The 16,486-nt window shown below is 47.7% G+C and overlaps 1 protein-coding gene across 1 annotated transcript in view; it reads left to right on the top strand.

The window, feature by feature from the left end:
- The window catches only part of LOC144500017 (protein diaphanous homolog 3-like), a 606,420-nt gene that overhangs the window by 29,592 nt on the left and 560,342 nt on the right, over nucleotides 1-16,486 (top strand). The gene's annotated exons all lie outside the window — the stretch shown is intronic.

The following is a 16,486-nucleotide window of genomic DNA, read 5'->3' as shown; positions in this document are numbered from 1 at the left end:
CTAAGCTCAGTGATCAGAGTCTAATTCCTTCAAAGTTTGTACAGCCATGTGGTGGTGAGAATAGAGCACACTGAATGGCCATTTGAATTGAAGATCAATCCCAGTGGCAAATTCCTTTTCAGCACAGCTATAATTCAGGACAAAGCGAGGGCCTCTGAGAAATCAAAATTAAAGGAAGCTACAAATAAATTATTTAAATAAGTTCAGGCTGTTTTGAGCGTTTCAAGAGAGGGGACAAATTTATGTAACCTGAGGTGTACCAGTGGCAGGTGCTTTTGCTGAGTCTTTAACTTCCATGAGACAAGTCTCTTTTGGAAAAAATGCCGAAAATACATTCAATTTCTGCAGAAGGAAAGCATGTTTCTGGGTTTGAGGCTGTAAAAGATGGGTTAACAGTTCTTGGATCCATGGTGGGCAGCTTATTAGCACAATGGTTAGCATTGCTGCTTCACAGCGCCAGGGACCTGGGTTCAATTCTGGCCTTGGGTGACTGTGGAGTTTGCACATTCTCCCCATGTCTTTGTGAGTTTCCTCTGGGTGCTCTGGTTTCCTCCCACAGTGCAAAGATGTGCAGGTTAGGTGAATTGATTGTGTTAAATTGCCCCTTGGTGTCCTAAGATGCATAGGTTAGGGGGGATGAACATGAATTTCAACGAAACAAGCAGGAAATGTTGCTACCATTTGGCAGGGTAGTCAGCATCTGCAGGTTTCAGATGTATACCTCTTTAATGACTTTCATGCTATTGTAACCTTTGTCTTCGTCAAATGGTCACCGACTTGCAGAGTGTTTCCAGTATTTTCTGTCCTTGTTCCTAATTTCCAACATTGGGAAATGCATTACTTCTCTATAGAACATGAGTGAATTGATTGTACAAATGTTGCTTGGAGGTTGATGCGCGATATAACTCACGAGGCTAGAGGTACTCGGGGAAATAAAGGCTTTTATTGACTACAACAATAGAGCTACCATATATAATACACGATCCCAGACTAAAGGGTCCCAGACAGAGCAGTGACCTTTATACCTCTCCCAGGAGGCGGAGCCCGACTGGGATGTACCATAAGAACTATATTACAGGTAGAACAGCCCAACCCTAACCCCAACAGTAACATGTAGAACAGCCCAACCCTAACCCCAACAGTAACATATATACAGACTCATAGTACTGGCCAGACCCTGGCTCAGCACTACTTGGTGGGAACCAACAATGGTTCACCACATTCACCCCTCCTTTGAAAACAAAGGCCGGCAGGGTACAAACACAGAACAATTGTTCATCAGTCTATAAGTTCAGACGGTCTGGGGGACCGCACCGTCGTTGTGACCTCAACACCGGCGATGACACAGGTGTAGGCACTCGCGGTGGCGTTCTCCCCAAGGTGGTGTCCAATGGCTCCTCCAATGTCTCACGGGCCGGTAGACCCCGAGGTGGTGACAATCTGCTGAACTCGGGCACGCCTTGAAGTGGCGACCATCTCCTGGACTCAGGCAAGCTGTACACGGGAGTGAAAGGGTTAAGTGATGGTCCCGATGCTACCCGCGCCGTGTCAGGAGGGGAAACAATAGTTGGGGGGTCTCTAACAGGAGGTATGGGAGCGACAGGGGTTTCCAAGCCCCCAGCTGGCGCCAGGTCTCGAATCGAGACCGTGTCCTCTCGCCCGTCAGGGTATGCCACATAGGCATACTGAGGGTTGGCGTGGAGGACATGGACCTGTTCAACCAAAGGGTCGGACTTACGGGTCCTAACATGTCGCCGCAGGAGGACAGGTCCTGAGTACGTCAACCAAGACGGTAATGAGGTCCCAGAGGAAGACTTCCGAGGGAATGAAAACAGTCCCTCATGGGGAGTAGCGTTGGTTGCCGTACACAGGAGTGAGCGTATGGAGTTATATCGCGCATCAATTTTATTGACTATAGTCTATGACCATCCGGGGTTTGTTCCCACTCTTGACCACCATGACCTGCGCTCTCCAAGGACTAGCGCGAGGTTGTATGATCCCTTCCTTGAGGAGCCGCTGAACCTCAGATCGAATGAAGATCCGATCCTCAGCGCTGTAACGCCTGCTCTTAGTCGCGATGGGCTTGCAGCCTGGCACGAGATTCTGGAATAAAGAGGGTGTGGTAATCTTAAGCGTCGAGAGGCTACAGATGGAGCGCGTTGGGCAATTTAGAGGCTGCGAGTCTCCCATTAAAAGCGGAGGGAGTGGCCCACCGTACTGTAGGGTTACACTCTTCAAGTGGACCATGAAATTTAGTCCTAGGAGTATCGGCGCGCAAAGGTGCGGTAACACCAGGAGCTTGAAGCTCTTGTAAACCGTGTCCTGCACCGTCAGATTTACCACGCAACTCCCTAGCACGGTGACAGACCGGGACCTTGACGCCATCGAAATTGTCTGCTTGACAGGCTGAATCCGGAGGCCACACCGCTTCACGGCGTCTGGGTGAATGAAGCTCTCCGTGCTCCCGCTGTCAAACAGACAATAAATCGTGCGTTTGTTTACCTGTATGTCCATCATGGACTTGTTGAGTCTGTGAGGCTTTGCCTGGTCCAGGATGATCGACGCCACCGTTGGTTCGTGGGCGCCACTGCAGGCAGCTGAGATGGATGATGACGACCCCTGCTGGTCATTCGCGGTCGGTGCCGACCAAAATGGCTGCCCCCATAGGTCGCACGTGGGCGATGGCGCCAAAACCAGCGGCCCCTGGTGGTCGCGCGTCTCTTGCGACTCCGTCGTCTGGAATGACGACGTCCTGGCCTCGCACGTGGAAGAAGCCCTTGACGATGCCGACGACGAGGAAACCGGCTCCGGGGAGTCACACGCCGCACTGCTGTTCCTGGATGGAAGTTTGGATCGGCATACCTTCGAATAATGCCCCTTCTTGCCACAGGCAGAGCACAGCACCGCTTTAGCGGGACATCGCTGCCGAGGGTGCTTCACTCCCCCACAGAAGTAACACCGCGGGCCGCCTGGAGTTGCTGCCGTCGTCAGGCCCGAGGGTGGGAACGCAATCGCGCAGTTTTTCGGTCCCGCTGAATGAAGTGGGGTCTGTGACTGCCCCTGCCACGCTGTCTCCACCTGGTCGTCGGGGTACGTCGCCAGACTTTTGGAGGCTGTTTCTAGCGCATCCGCTAGTTCTATGGACTTAGTGAGATCGAGATTACCTTGCTCCAACAGCCGAAGGCGGATGTAAGACGAGCCGATTCCTGCCACAAACGCATCTTGAGTGAGGTCGTTCATGTTCTGGTCTGCCGACACTGCTTTGCAGTTACAGCCCCTGGCTAGCTGTAGGAGCTCGCACGCGTACTGTTCCGTCGTTTCGCCGGGCTGCCGCCGTCGAGTGGCGAAGAGATATCGAGCATGCATCTCGTTCGGTGGTTTAATGTAGCGCTTCTTAAGAAGCTCGAGGGCCCCTTTGTAGTCGGTGGCCCCACGGATCGCTAAATATACAGCGTCGCTTACCCTCGCGTGGAGGACCCGGAGTCTGTCGGCGTCGGTGGTGACCGCTGCGGAGGCTTCGAGGTAATCCTGAAAGCATTTCAACCAGTGGTCGAAGGTGTTCGAGGCGCCCGCCGCACGTGGGTCCAACATGAGCCGTTCGGGTTTAAGCATTTGCTCCATGTTCTCTGTGTCGTTTTTTTTTTCAACGAAGAGAGTTCAATTGTAGTCAATAAAATTGATGCGCGATATAACTCACGAGGCGAGAGGTACTCAGGGAAATAAAGGCTTTTATTGACGACAACAATAGAGCTACCATATATAATACACGATCCCAGACTAAAGGGTCCCAGACAGAGCAGTGACCTTTATACCTCTCCCAGGAGGCGGAGCCCGACTGGGATGTACCATAAGAACTATATTACAGGTAGAACAGCCCAACCCTAACCCCAACAGTAGCATGGAGAACAGCCCAACCCTAACCCCAACAGTAACATATATACAGACTCATAGTACTGGCCAGACCCTGGCTCAGCACTACCTGGTGGGAACCAACAGTTAAGGCTGTATTTTTAACTGTTGAGACCGTTGCCATCTACTGTCACAGTGAGTTAATGTATTCTCTGAAATTGTGTTTACATTTGATGAACTTCTTCACCTCTGAAGTTGCACAGACTTTAAAAGCTAGTGAAAATGTTCTTGTGGGTATTACTAACCAATCATTTGCCAATCTCTAGTATGCAACTTAGGCTTTCTGATCTGCGTTAACAACTGTAGATACTTAACAGTTTGATTGTAATTGCTATATATTAGTACTATTATTTTCTTTCATAATGCACTGTTCTACATTGCTGTTAGTTTAATATACAAAATTGTTTTTAGACATTTAAAACATGGAAAAGAAATGCAATATTTGTTTTGTTACAGAAAACATGAAAGGTACATCAAGATCAACATGTCATTCTATTTTCTATCTTGGGCCACCTAATCATTCCAACATGTCAGCTAAAATATTTAAAATGCATTTATGTAGAAACATGGAAAAAAGGGAGGAGGCGGCGGCAATTTGGCCCATCGAGCCTACTCCTGCATTCAACATGATCATGGCTGATTCTCTATTTCAACAATGTACTCTAATCATCTCTGGTGAGAGGCTGACCGTGCCGGAAATCCGGGTGTCATAAAATTGTGCCGGTTGCAAAAATCGGTGCCATTTGTACTAGCCGCTTTATGCTCGATTTTATGGCATTTTCCTGCCGCAAAATGAACGTAAAGCAGTGGTAAAATTCGCCCTAAGTGCATAAAATTGGGAGTGAAAACTTGCCGGATAAACAGGTCAGCAACTCTCCCATTTTCACGCTAGCTGTAATTTTGCCCAGTGGGTTTCTGTAACATCCTAACTATGTTAGGGGTTGTGGGTATTAAACAAAAAGAAAGTATGTTGAATAAGTGATACCTAATCACAGAATCACATTCTGCAGTAAACATTTTCTTCTGCATATTCCACCTGCCGCCTGGCTGAGTATGGTCTGCACTCCACCTGCTGGAGGAACGTGATCAGCCAATAGTTGGGATGGACCCTGGAAAGCCAAGGTACCTCAAAAGTTTCAGCAACAGGTTAAGCAAGCCATTTCTTGATGCTACTATGCAGTGGTTACATGACTGGCGTTTTCCACCAATAGGATGCCGCTGCCAGTCCAAAAAGAATCATAGAAGAAGAATCATAGAAACGCTACAGTGCAGAAAGAGGCCATTTGGCCCATCGAGTCTGCACTGACCACAATCCCACCCAGGCCCTACCCCCTTATCCCTACATATTTACCCGCTAATCCCTCTAACCTACGCATCTCAGGAGACTAAGGGGCAATTTTAGCATGGCCAATCAACCTAACCCGCACATCTTTGGACTGTGGGAGGAAACCTACGCAGACACGAGGAGAATGTGCAAACTCCACACAGACAGTGACCCAAGCCGGGAATTGAACCCTGGAGCTGTGAAGCAGCAGTGCTAACCACTGTGCTACCGTGCCGCCCCAAAAGAAACATGCATCCCACCACACAATTGAGTAACGTAGTGTATGAATTTGTGCAGGTGCAATGCCAAGTTGCAAATGCTTCAACATTGTCTTTTCAACTGATGTGCTCGGCTCCCCCATTATTGTGGAGCCACCTCCTCTGGTTAATTGTCTGTTGCCATTCATGAGTGGGTGTGGTAGGACTGCAGAGCTTAGCTCTGGTCTGTTGATTGTGGGATCACTTAGCTCTGTCTAATGCATGCTGTTCCTGCTATTTGGAATGCAAGTATACCTGTGTTATCGGTTCACCAGATTGCCACCTGATTTTTAAGTTTGCTTGGTGCTGTCCCTAGCATGCCCTTCTCCATTTTCCATTGAACCAGGGTTGATCACCCAGCTTGACGGCCATGGTATAACAGGAGATATTCTGGGTTGAATACAATTCTGCTGTCGCTGATGGCTGACACTGCCTCATGGATGCCCAGTTTTGAGGTGTTAGTTCTGTTCAAAATCTATCCCGCTTAGCATGGTGGTAGTGCCATGCAACACAATGAAAGCTGTCCGAGGTGTGAAGACAAGACTTTGTCTCCACGAGCTGTTTTTATAAAGCAGGGGTGGATCCCCTCCCTCCGAGAACTAACACCGAAACACCTAAAGAGGAGTACCTCGCCCTATAATCTGTGAAAAATGTGTGTGAAGTGGTGTGACCTGCTTTTCAGCAACTTCTAGTAGTTAAAGGAAAAGAAATCTGACACTCGCTCTAAAATCAACACGTAACAATTTATTTATCTAACAGTGGTGAAATTAACTAAACTATTAACAAACCGAATAAATCCCTTCTATTAACTATTTCTGAATAAAACAAGATTCTAATGGTATGCTGTTCAAATAAATACAATTCTCATTCTTGAACAAAAATAGAATTTAGTCTCTCAAATTACAACCAGGTTTTGTCTTCAGAAATATTCTGGGCTTTCACTGTTGATTCTTCTGTCTGGAACTTCTTTCTTCTTTGGTACCTTTGCTATCTCGATGGTGCTTTTTCTAAGACCGAGATGAAACTGAGAGCCGGCAATTCTCTCTCGAGAGTTGAGAGCTGTTCGCTCTGGCAGGTGACAGTTGCTGTCTTCTCTTTCTTCCACTGCCCCCTTCTTTTATACCAGTGATGAAATATCAATATTCCCCACAATAGGATTGGTTCTCGGTGGTCAAAACCATCAGATTTAAATTTAATAGGTTTTTGTATCTAAGTGCTTGATTCAAATTGGCTAAATTCAAAAGCCTGTTGTCTTGGTAAAAACTGCTGCTTGGCCTTTCAATACTAATGTTTCAACTTGGGCTCTCTGTCCTTGCATTTTAAATCTCTAAGCACAGAAAAAACACCACCTTTTAATGGGACCACAATGCGTTCCCTAGCATTTTACAATTTTACAAACACCAATTTTTAACTTCCTACCTCCCATCTACAATTAGTCTATCCAACTTCGTAACACCATGGAGCTGTCACTTCTATCAATATTGTCATGGACAGATGCATCTGCGATGGGTAGATTGGTGAGGACGAGGTCAGGTATCCATTTTGTTGGTTTCCTCATCTCCTACTGCACACTGAATCAGCTCATTTGGTAATGGTGCGACCGAGCTACTCTTGGTGATGGACATTGGAAGTGCCTCACTCAGATTTACATTCTGTGTCCTTGCCATTCTCTGTGCTTCTTCCTTTTGGTGTTCAATATGGAGGAGTACTGATTTGTCAGTCGAATGGGGGTGGGTGGCAGTAGGTGGTAATCAGGGTATTTCCTTGCCTGTGTTTGACATGTGCCATAAAACTTCATGACGCGTGGAGTCAGTGGAGTCCAGGGCAACTCCCTTTGGATTCTATACTACAGTGCTGGCACTTCTGCTGGGTTCGTCTTTCCAGTGGGACAGGACATACCCAGTGATGATGATAGTGGTCCCTGGGGTATTGTCTGTAATGTATAATTTGGTGAGTGTGGCTGTCAACCTGTTGCTTGACAAGTCTGTGGGACAGCTCTTCCGATTTTGGCATGCCTTTGATGTTAAGGAGGACTTCGAGAAGTTGACAGGGCGAGGTGTGCCCTAACCCTGATGCCTGGTGGTCCATCTGCTTCAATTTCTTTTGGACTTTGTTGGAGTTTGATACAACTGAGTGGTTCACAAGGCCATTTCAACAGGCATTTAAAAGTCAGCCAGATTGCTATGAGTCTGGAATCACAAGTAGGCCAGACCAGTAAGGGCAGGGGATTTCATTCCAGAAAGGGCATTAGTGAACCAGTTGGGTTTTTACGACAATCCATGATGGTTTCATGGTCCCTATTACTGAGACTAGATTTTGATTCCAAATTTATTGATTGAATTCAAATTCTACCAGCTGTCATGGTGGGATTTTTCAATGTTTTGAGAAATGTTCTTGCATTTGGATCATATTCATCACCTTTTCTTCTGATTTGATCAAAAATAACCTGTTGGATAAGCAACTACAGATAGCTAACATTTATGTATTAGTAATTTAGAACCTATAAATACAATTTTCTCCAACTGCTGTAGTTCATCTTTAAAGAAATACAATGTATTAATTGTGTTGAAATAACAAGGAGCTGATAATGCCATACATTTCAGTGAATATTTTATTCATAAATTGTACTCCAAAGAAAACTATATGAATTTCAAATGACAAGAATTGGTCTTTGTTAAATCTGGTTTGGGTTTTATTTTGCAAATAATAGATGACATGACAGCAGGATGTAATTGAAGATGGCTAGCTATTCTTACAGGGCACTCCAGTGGCTCTAAAGTGCTTTGGGATGTCCTGACAATTTAATTTGACACTCTTATCCCTTTGAAGTGAAATGTAGATTCTCCTATTTCAATCTTAAATGTAGTTTATGTTTCAATAATAATCAATTTCCCAAACAGTCCATTATAGAGCACTGAACTGATCAGGAATAGTACTTTCGAATGGAGACTTGTTGAATAGACATTGGTCATTTATATTGATAGCCATTTGGAGGAGAGAAGCCGTATAATGTGTGAACAGGTTATCATGATGCTCTGTGGCCAGATTTTCTGTTTTGAATTGCATTTTTCTTTGTGACTCTAACTTGAAGTATGCACACTTGATCTCCAATTACATCCCACTGACTTACTAAATTTTTCTCTTTACAAAATGATCAAATTTGTGAACATGTTGTTTGATACCAGTTTAGTACATTTCGTTTTGTTTGAAAGGCAAATGCCTTCAATTCTCCTTTGATCAGAATGCAAAGAGGAGAAGTCAGCGAGGAGAGAGGTGTGTAAAGACTGAGAGTTCAGCGAGGGCAGCGGTGCAGAAATTTAGATAAATAGAAAATAGGAGCAGGAGTAAGCCATTTGATCCTTGGAGCCTACTGCATCATTCAGTATGTTCATGGCTGATCCCCAATCGCAACATCATACTCTCACTCTCTCCCCATACACCTTGACACCTTTAGATCTAGAAATCTATTTCCTTTGTAAGTATATTCAGCGACTTGGTCTCCACAGGTTCATATCCCACTGAGTGAAGAGGTTTCTCCTCATTTCAAACCTAAATGGCCGACTCCATATCCTGAGGCTGTAACCTCTTGTTCTAGGTCACTTCAGCCAGTGGAAATAACATCCCCGCTTCCAGTCTTACATCCTGTCAGAATTTTATACGTTTCAATTAGATCCTCACTCATTCTTCTAAATTTAAGTGAATACAGACTCAGGTGACCCAATCTTTCCTCGTGTGACAATCATGCCATCCCAGGAATCAGTCTGGTGAACTTGTGCTACACTCCCTCTATGGCAAGTATATCCTTTTTAAAATATATCTTTATCCCAATCATTGATGTATATTGTGAATACCTGGGGCACTGATCCCTGTGGTCACCACCTGCCACTTTGAAAAAGGCTCATTTATTCCTACTCTGTTTCCTATCTGCTAACCAATTCTCAATCCCTGGCAATGTATTCTTCCCAGCCCCGCGTGCTTTAATTTTGCCCATTAACCTCTTTTATGTGAAAATTTATCAAAAGTTTTCTAAAAATCCAAATACAGTATATTCACTTGATAAGCACAGATGCTTCTCCAACTACTAGTTACATCCTCAAAAAGCTCCAGTGGATTTGTCAAACATTACTTCCCATTCATAAATCCATGTCGACTTTGTCTAATCCCATTGGTATTTTCTAAGTATCCTGTTATCGCGTCCTTTATAATGGACACTGGTGTCCCTACTTTTGATAGGCTAACCAGTCAATAACTCTCTTTATTTTCTCCCTCCCTCCTCTTGAAATTGTGGGGCTACATTTGCCACTCTTCAAGCTGCTGTGCACAAAGAGTGAAACCTCACCTAAGTGGGGTATAATGAGTGAGAACTTAGACAGGAGAGGATGTTAAGAGCGAGACCTCAGTAAGGAGAGCAGGGCTGTAAAGAGCGAGACATCCATGCAGAGAGCGGGATGTAAAGAGTGTGATTTCAGTGACGAAGGCAGCCATATTGCATTTTATGAATCCCAGGGAGAGAGGTCCTTTTAGAAGGTGAGAGATGGATAGTTGGAGTTTGTGTGCTTGATGCGCGATTAATTCACACGGGAGGCTAGAATGTACCCGGGAAATAAAGGCTTTTATTACTGACAAGAATGGAACACACTATATACAATACAATCCCAGACTAAAGGGTCTTCAGGCAGTGCAGTGACCTTTATACTTCCCCTGGTAGGCGGAGCCAACTGGAGTGTACCACAGAACAATATCAACAGGTAGAACAGCCCAACCCTAACACCAACAGTAATTACAGTAACATATCTACAAACCCCATAGTGCTGACCATCCATGGCTCAGCACTCATAGTGGTAACCAACTATGGTTCACCACATTCACCCCTCCTTTAAAAACAAAGGCCGGTGGGGCAAAAAAACCCAACAGAACAACTGTTCATATAATCAGTCGTATTGGAGGACCGCACCGTCTCTGCGACCTCCTCAACACTGGCGGTAACGCTGGTTCTGGTGACCGTGGTGACCTTCTCTCCAAGGCGGTGTCCAGTGACTCCTCTAGTTCCTCACGGACAGGTGGACCACGAGGTGGCGACAATCTGCTGGACTCGAGCACACCTCGAGGTGGTGACAATCTCCTGGACTCAGGAAAGCTGTACACGGGAGTAAGTGGTGGTCCCGATACTGCCCGCACCGTGTCAGGAGGGGAGATAAGGGTCGGGGGGTCCCTAACTGGGGGTGTGGGAGCGTCGGGTTACCAAGTCCCCTGCTGGCGCCAGATCTCTAATAGAGACCGTGTCCTCTCGCCCGTCAGGATATGCCACATAGGCATATTGAGGGTTGGCGTGGAGGAGATGGACCTGTTCAACCAAAGGGTCGGACTTGCGGGTCCTAACATGCCGCTGCAGGAGGACAGGTCTTGAGTGCGTCAACCAAGACGGTAATGAGGTCCCAGAGGAAGACTTCCTAGGGAAGGAAAACATCCTCTCATGTGGAGTAGCGTTGGTTGCCGTACATAGGAGTGAGTGGATAGAATGGAGCGCATCAGAGAGTACCTCTTGCCAACGGGAGACTGGAAGACCTTTAGACCTCAACGCCAGTAAGACAGCCTTCCAGACTGTAGCATTTTCTCGTTCAACCTGTCCGTTACCCCGAGGGTTGTAACTCGTAGTTCTACTTGAGACAATCCCTTTTGAGGGCAGGTATTGCTTCAAGTCGTCACTCATGAATGACGAGCCCCTATCACTGTGGATATAGCTGGGGTAACCGAACAGGGTGAAAAGATCCCGTAATGCTTTAATGACCGTGGCAGTGGTCGTATCAGAACAGGGAATGACAAAAGGGAATCGTGAGTACTCATCAATCACATTGAAGAAGTACACATTCTGATCTGTCGAAGGAAGGGGGCCCTTAAAGTCCACACTCAGTCTTTCAAAAGGGCGAGTGGCTTTAATGAGGTGTGCCCTGTCAGGTCGGTAGAAGTGCGGTTTGCATTCAGCACATACCTGGCAGCTTCGGGTTATGGACCTGACATCCTCCACCGAGTAGGGTAGATTCTGGGCCTTTATGAAATGGAAGAGCTGAGTGACCCCTGGATGGCAGAGGTCATTGTGGAGGGCCTGTAATCGATTCTCCTGCACACTTGCACATGTTCCACGCGACAGGGCGTCTGAGGGCTCATTGAGCTTCCCTGGACGGTACATGATATCATAATTGTAGGTGGAGAGTTCGATTCTCCACCTCAAGATTTTATCATTTTTGATTTTGCCCCGTAACGTGTTGTTGAAAATGAACGCCACGGACCGCTGGTCTGTGAGCAGGGTGAATCGTTTTCCCACCAAGTAATGGCGCCAATGCCGAACGGCCTCCACAATGGCCTGGACCTCCTTTTCCACCGCAGAGTGTCGAATTTTGGGGCCTTGGAGGGTGCGAGAGAAAAAGGCGACGGGCCTGCCCGCCTGGTTAAGTGTGGCAGCCAAGGCGAAATCTGATGCATCACTCTCCACCTGAAAGGGGATGGACTCATCAACAGCGTGCATCGTGGCTTTCGCGATGTCGGCTTTTATCCCTTCAAAGGCTAAGTGAGCCTCTGTTGCTAGGGGAAAGGAGGTAGACTTGATGAGCGGACGGGCTTTGTCCGCATAATTGGGAACCCACTGTGCATAGTAAGAGAAGAAGCCTAAGCATCTTCTCAGTGCTTTGATGCTAGTGGGCAGGGGAAGTTCCAGTAGGGGACGCATACGGTCTGGATCAGGGCCAAGGACCCCGTTTTCCACCACGTATCCGAGAATTGCTAAACGGCGCTTGCGAAATACGCACTTCTCCCTGTTGTAGGTCAGATTCAGGCGAGACGCAGTGCGTAAAAATCTAAGGAGGTTGGCATCGTGGTCCTGCTGGTCATGGCCGCAGATAGTGACGTTATCCAGGTACGGGAAGGTAGCCCGCAGCCCGTTCTGGTCCACCATTCGGTCCATTGCACGCTGGAAGACCGAGACCCCATTCGTGACGCCAAAGGGAACCCTTAAAAAGTGATAAAGGCGACCATCCGCCTCAAAGGCCGTGTATTTTCGGTCCTCTGGGCGAATGGGGAGCTGGTGGTAAGCTGACTTCAAGTCAATGGTGGAGAACACCCGGTACTGCGCAATCTGGTTGACCATGTCAGATATGCGCGGGAGAGGATACGCATCCAGCTGCGTGTATCTATTAATGGTCTGACTATAGTCTATGACCATCCGGGGTTTGTGTCCGGTTTTAACCACCACTACTTGCGCTCTCCAGGGACTAGAGCTGGGTTGGATGATCCCTTCCTTGAGGAGCCGCTGAACCTCAGATCGAATAAAGATCCGATCCTCAGCGCTGTAACGCCTGCTCTTGGTTGCGATGGGCTTGCAGCCTGGCACTAGATTCTCGAATAAGGATGGTGGGGTGATTCTGAGTGTCCAGAGGCTACACGTGGAGCACGCTGGGCAATTTGGAGGCTGCTGTGCTCCCACTGAAAGTGGAGGGAGTGGCCCATCGTACTGCAGGGTTACACTCCTCAGGTGGACCATAAAGTCTAGTCCCAGGAGCATCGGAGCGCAAAGGTGCGGTAACACAAGGAGCCTGAAGTTCTCGTAAACTGTGCCCCGCACCGTCAAATTGACCATGCAGCTCCCTAGCATGGTAACAGACCGGGACCTCGACGCCATCGAAATTGTCTGTCTGACAGTCTGTACTCGGAGACCGCACCGTTTCACGGTGTCAGGGTGAATGAAACTCTCCGTGCTCCCGCTGTCAAACAAACAATGAATTTGGCGTCCGTTTACCTCTATGTCCATCATGGACTTGTCGAGCCTGTGAGGCTTGGCCTGGTCCAGGATGATTGACGCCACCGTCGGATCTTGGTAGCCGCTGCAGGCAGCTGAGATGGTTGATGATGATGACCCCTGCTGGTCGTCCGCGGTCGGTGCCGACCAAAATGGCTGCGCCCATGGATCGCACGTGGTCGGTGTCACTAAAAGTGGCGGCCCCTGCAGGTCGCACATGTCTTGCATCTCCGTCGTCAGGAATGGCGGCGCTCTGGAATCGCACGTGGTGGAGGACCTCGAAGACGCTGGAGACAAGGAGACAGGCTCAGGAGAATCACACTCCGCACTGCTATGTTTGGAGGGTGCTTTGGTCCTGCAGACTTTGGCATAATGCCCTTTCTTTCCGCATGCAGAGCACAATACCGTTCTGGCTGGACATCGTTGCCGAGGGTGCTTCGCCAATCCACAGAAGTAACACCGCGGGCCTCCTGGAGGTGCCGCCGTCGTCAGGTCTGAGGTTGGGAACACAATCGCGCAGTTTTTCGGGGTCGCTGAATAAAGCAGAGTCGGTGGCTGCACTTGCCATGATGTTCCCACATGGTCGGTGGGGTACGTTTCTAGGCTTCTGGAGGCCGTCTCCATAGCGTCAGCCAATTCTACTGTCTTAGTGAGGTCTCGGGTACCTTGCTCTAACAGCCGGAGGCGAATGTACGACGAGCCGATTCCCGCCACGAACGCATCGCGGATCAAGTCGCTCGTATACTGGGCCGCCGACACTGACTTGCAGTTGCAGGCTCTGGCTAGCTGCTGGAGTTCACCCAGGTACTGTTCTGTCGTTTCGCCGGGCTGCCGCCGTCGAGTGGCTAGAAGGTGTCGAGCATGGATCTCGTTTGGCGGTTTGTTGTACCGCTTCTTAAGTAGTTCGATGGCCCCTTTGTAGTCTTGGGCATCGCGGATTGCTAAGTATACGGTGTCGCTTACCCTCGCGTGGACGACCCGCAGTCTATCGTCGTCGTTTTGAATGGCCGTTGAGGCATCGATGTAGTCTTGAAAACACTTTAACCAATGGTCGAAAGTGTTTGACGCTCCTGCCGCACGTGGATCTAGTGTAAGCCGATCGGGTTTCAGCATTTGCTCCATGGTTTTCAAAATTTTGTCAGTAATAAAATTGATGCGCGATTAATTCAAATGGGAGGCTAGAATGTACCCGGGAAATAAAGGCTTTTATTACTGACAAGAATGGAGCACACTATATACAATACAATCCCAGACTAAAGGGTCTTCAGGCAGTGCAATGACCTTTATACTTCCCCTAGTAGGCGGAGCCAACTGGAGTGTACCACAGAACAATATCAACAGGTCGAACAGCCCAACCCTAACACCAACAGTAATTACAGTAACATATCTACAAACCCCATAGTGCTGACCATCCATGGCTCAGCACTCATAGTGGTAACCAACTATGGTTCACCACAGTGCTGGTACATCCTAGGCCCATATAATGGAGCTTTGCCTTCAGTCGTCTTGGACCCCCTTGCCGCTGGATCAAGCCTTTGAGGTAGCTGGTGTGTAGCCCACGTTACAAGAACTCGTGCACAGGCATCCTCCATCCTTCTAAAATGGAATTCAGGACCCTGATGGACAACCCCAACTGCGACAGACTGAACAGTGTTCTGCTATTGTTGCCAAGGAGCTCAGGTGTTTTGACATTGACATCGCCGCCTTAAATAAGTCCCAGTGGGCAGGGGAAGGCCAGCTCAAGGAACGCTATGGCAGGTTACCCCTTCTTCTGGAAAAGTAAACAAGAAGAAGATCATCATCTACACAGGGTTGGCTTTGCTATTAAAAATGATCTAGTTGGCCATCTCAGAGACTCCCCTTGCAAGATATATGAATGGCTCATGATCCTTGATGTCATCATAGCCCAGAACGAGTGCGTTATAGTCTTCCACATATGCCCCAACACTGGAAGCTACAGATGAGTCCAAAGAAAAATTTTACTGCAGCCTCGAACATTCTTTGGCCCATGTCCCAATGGCCTGACCATCTGAATCAGCTGGGTGAGAACTGTGCAGAATAGCACATTCCGAAGGCATTCTGTTGAGTGTTCGAGAGTCTGATGCCAGGGGGCCATGGCCCTTTGTTATGACACTGGCTGCTGTAAATCTGGATTTAAAGGTCCAGCCACTTCCAAGCCAGGCACATGTTAGGTTTGTCATGGAAGTGGTAAGAATATGTTGGCAGGATTGCTGGTTGGGCACTTAAGGTTGGACTTTTCTGCGTAAGATTACCCCACCGGAGGATATACCACTATTGGATCTGCTGCCCTTGCCCTTCTGAGTGATAGAGGTGATGGATTTGGGAGTTGTTAAAACAACTCTGAGTTGCAGCATTGCATCTAGTAGATGTAACACACAGCTGCCATTGTTTGTTTGTGGTGGAGAGAACGCAACTTTAATATGGTGGACAGGGTGCTGATCAAGTGGCAGTTTTGTTCTGAATGGAGTTGAGCTGCTTTAATGTTGTTGAAACTGCACTCATCCAGGAAACTGGATGGGGTGACACGGTGGCACACTGGTTAGCACTGCTGCCTCACAGCGCCAGGGACCCGGGTTCGATTCCCGGCTTGGGTCACTGTCAAGCATTCTCCCTGTGTCTGCATGTGTTTTCGCTGGGTGCTCCAGTTTCCTCCCACAGTCTGAAAGACGTGTTGATTGGTGCATTGACCCGAACAGGCGCCAGAGTGTGGCGAATAGGGGGAATTTCACAGTAACTTCATTGCAGTGTTAATGTAAGCCTTATTTGTGCCTAATAAATAATAAAATCTGTGCCTTGGAGATGATGGACAGGGTCCGAGGAGTCGGGGTGAGTTATTCCTAGTCTCTGACCTGTTTTTGTTGCTATAGTATTTATGTGATTAATCCAGTTCAGTTTCTGATCAATGGTAACCCCCCCAGGATGTTGATGATGGATAGTGAGTGAGGTCACTGAGTGTTAAGTATTAGATTTTCTCTTGCTGGAGATGGTCATTGCCAAGCAGCTGTGTGGTGCGAACGCTACTTGCCAATTAGAAACTCCGGCTCTAATGTTATCCAGGTCTTGCAGCTTATGGACATGGATTGCATCTGAGGAGTTGCAAATGGTACTGAACATTGCAAATAATCCTTCAGCTATGTCTTTTGCATCAATGGCCAATTGGAGACCAAAATGTAACTTGTATGTAGA

Source organism: Mustelus asterias, chromosome 10 (assembly GCF_964213995.1).
Source record: "Mustelus asterias chromosome 10, sMusAst1.hap1.1, whole genome shotgun sequence".
Lineage (NCBI taxonomy): Eukaryota > Metazoa > Chordata > Chondrichthyes > Carcharhiniformes > Triakidae > Mustelus > Mustelus asterias.
The sequence above is the reverse complement of the archived record's forward strand: the minus strand, read 5'-3'. Positions and strand labels throughout refer to the sequence as shown.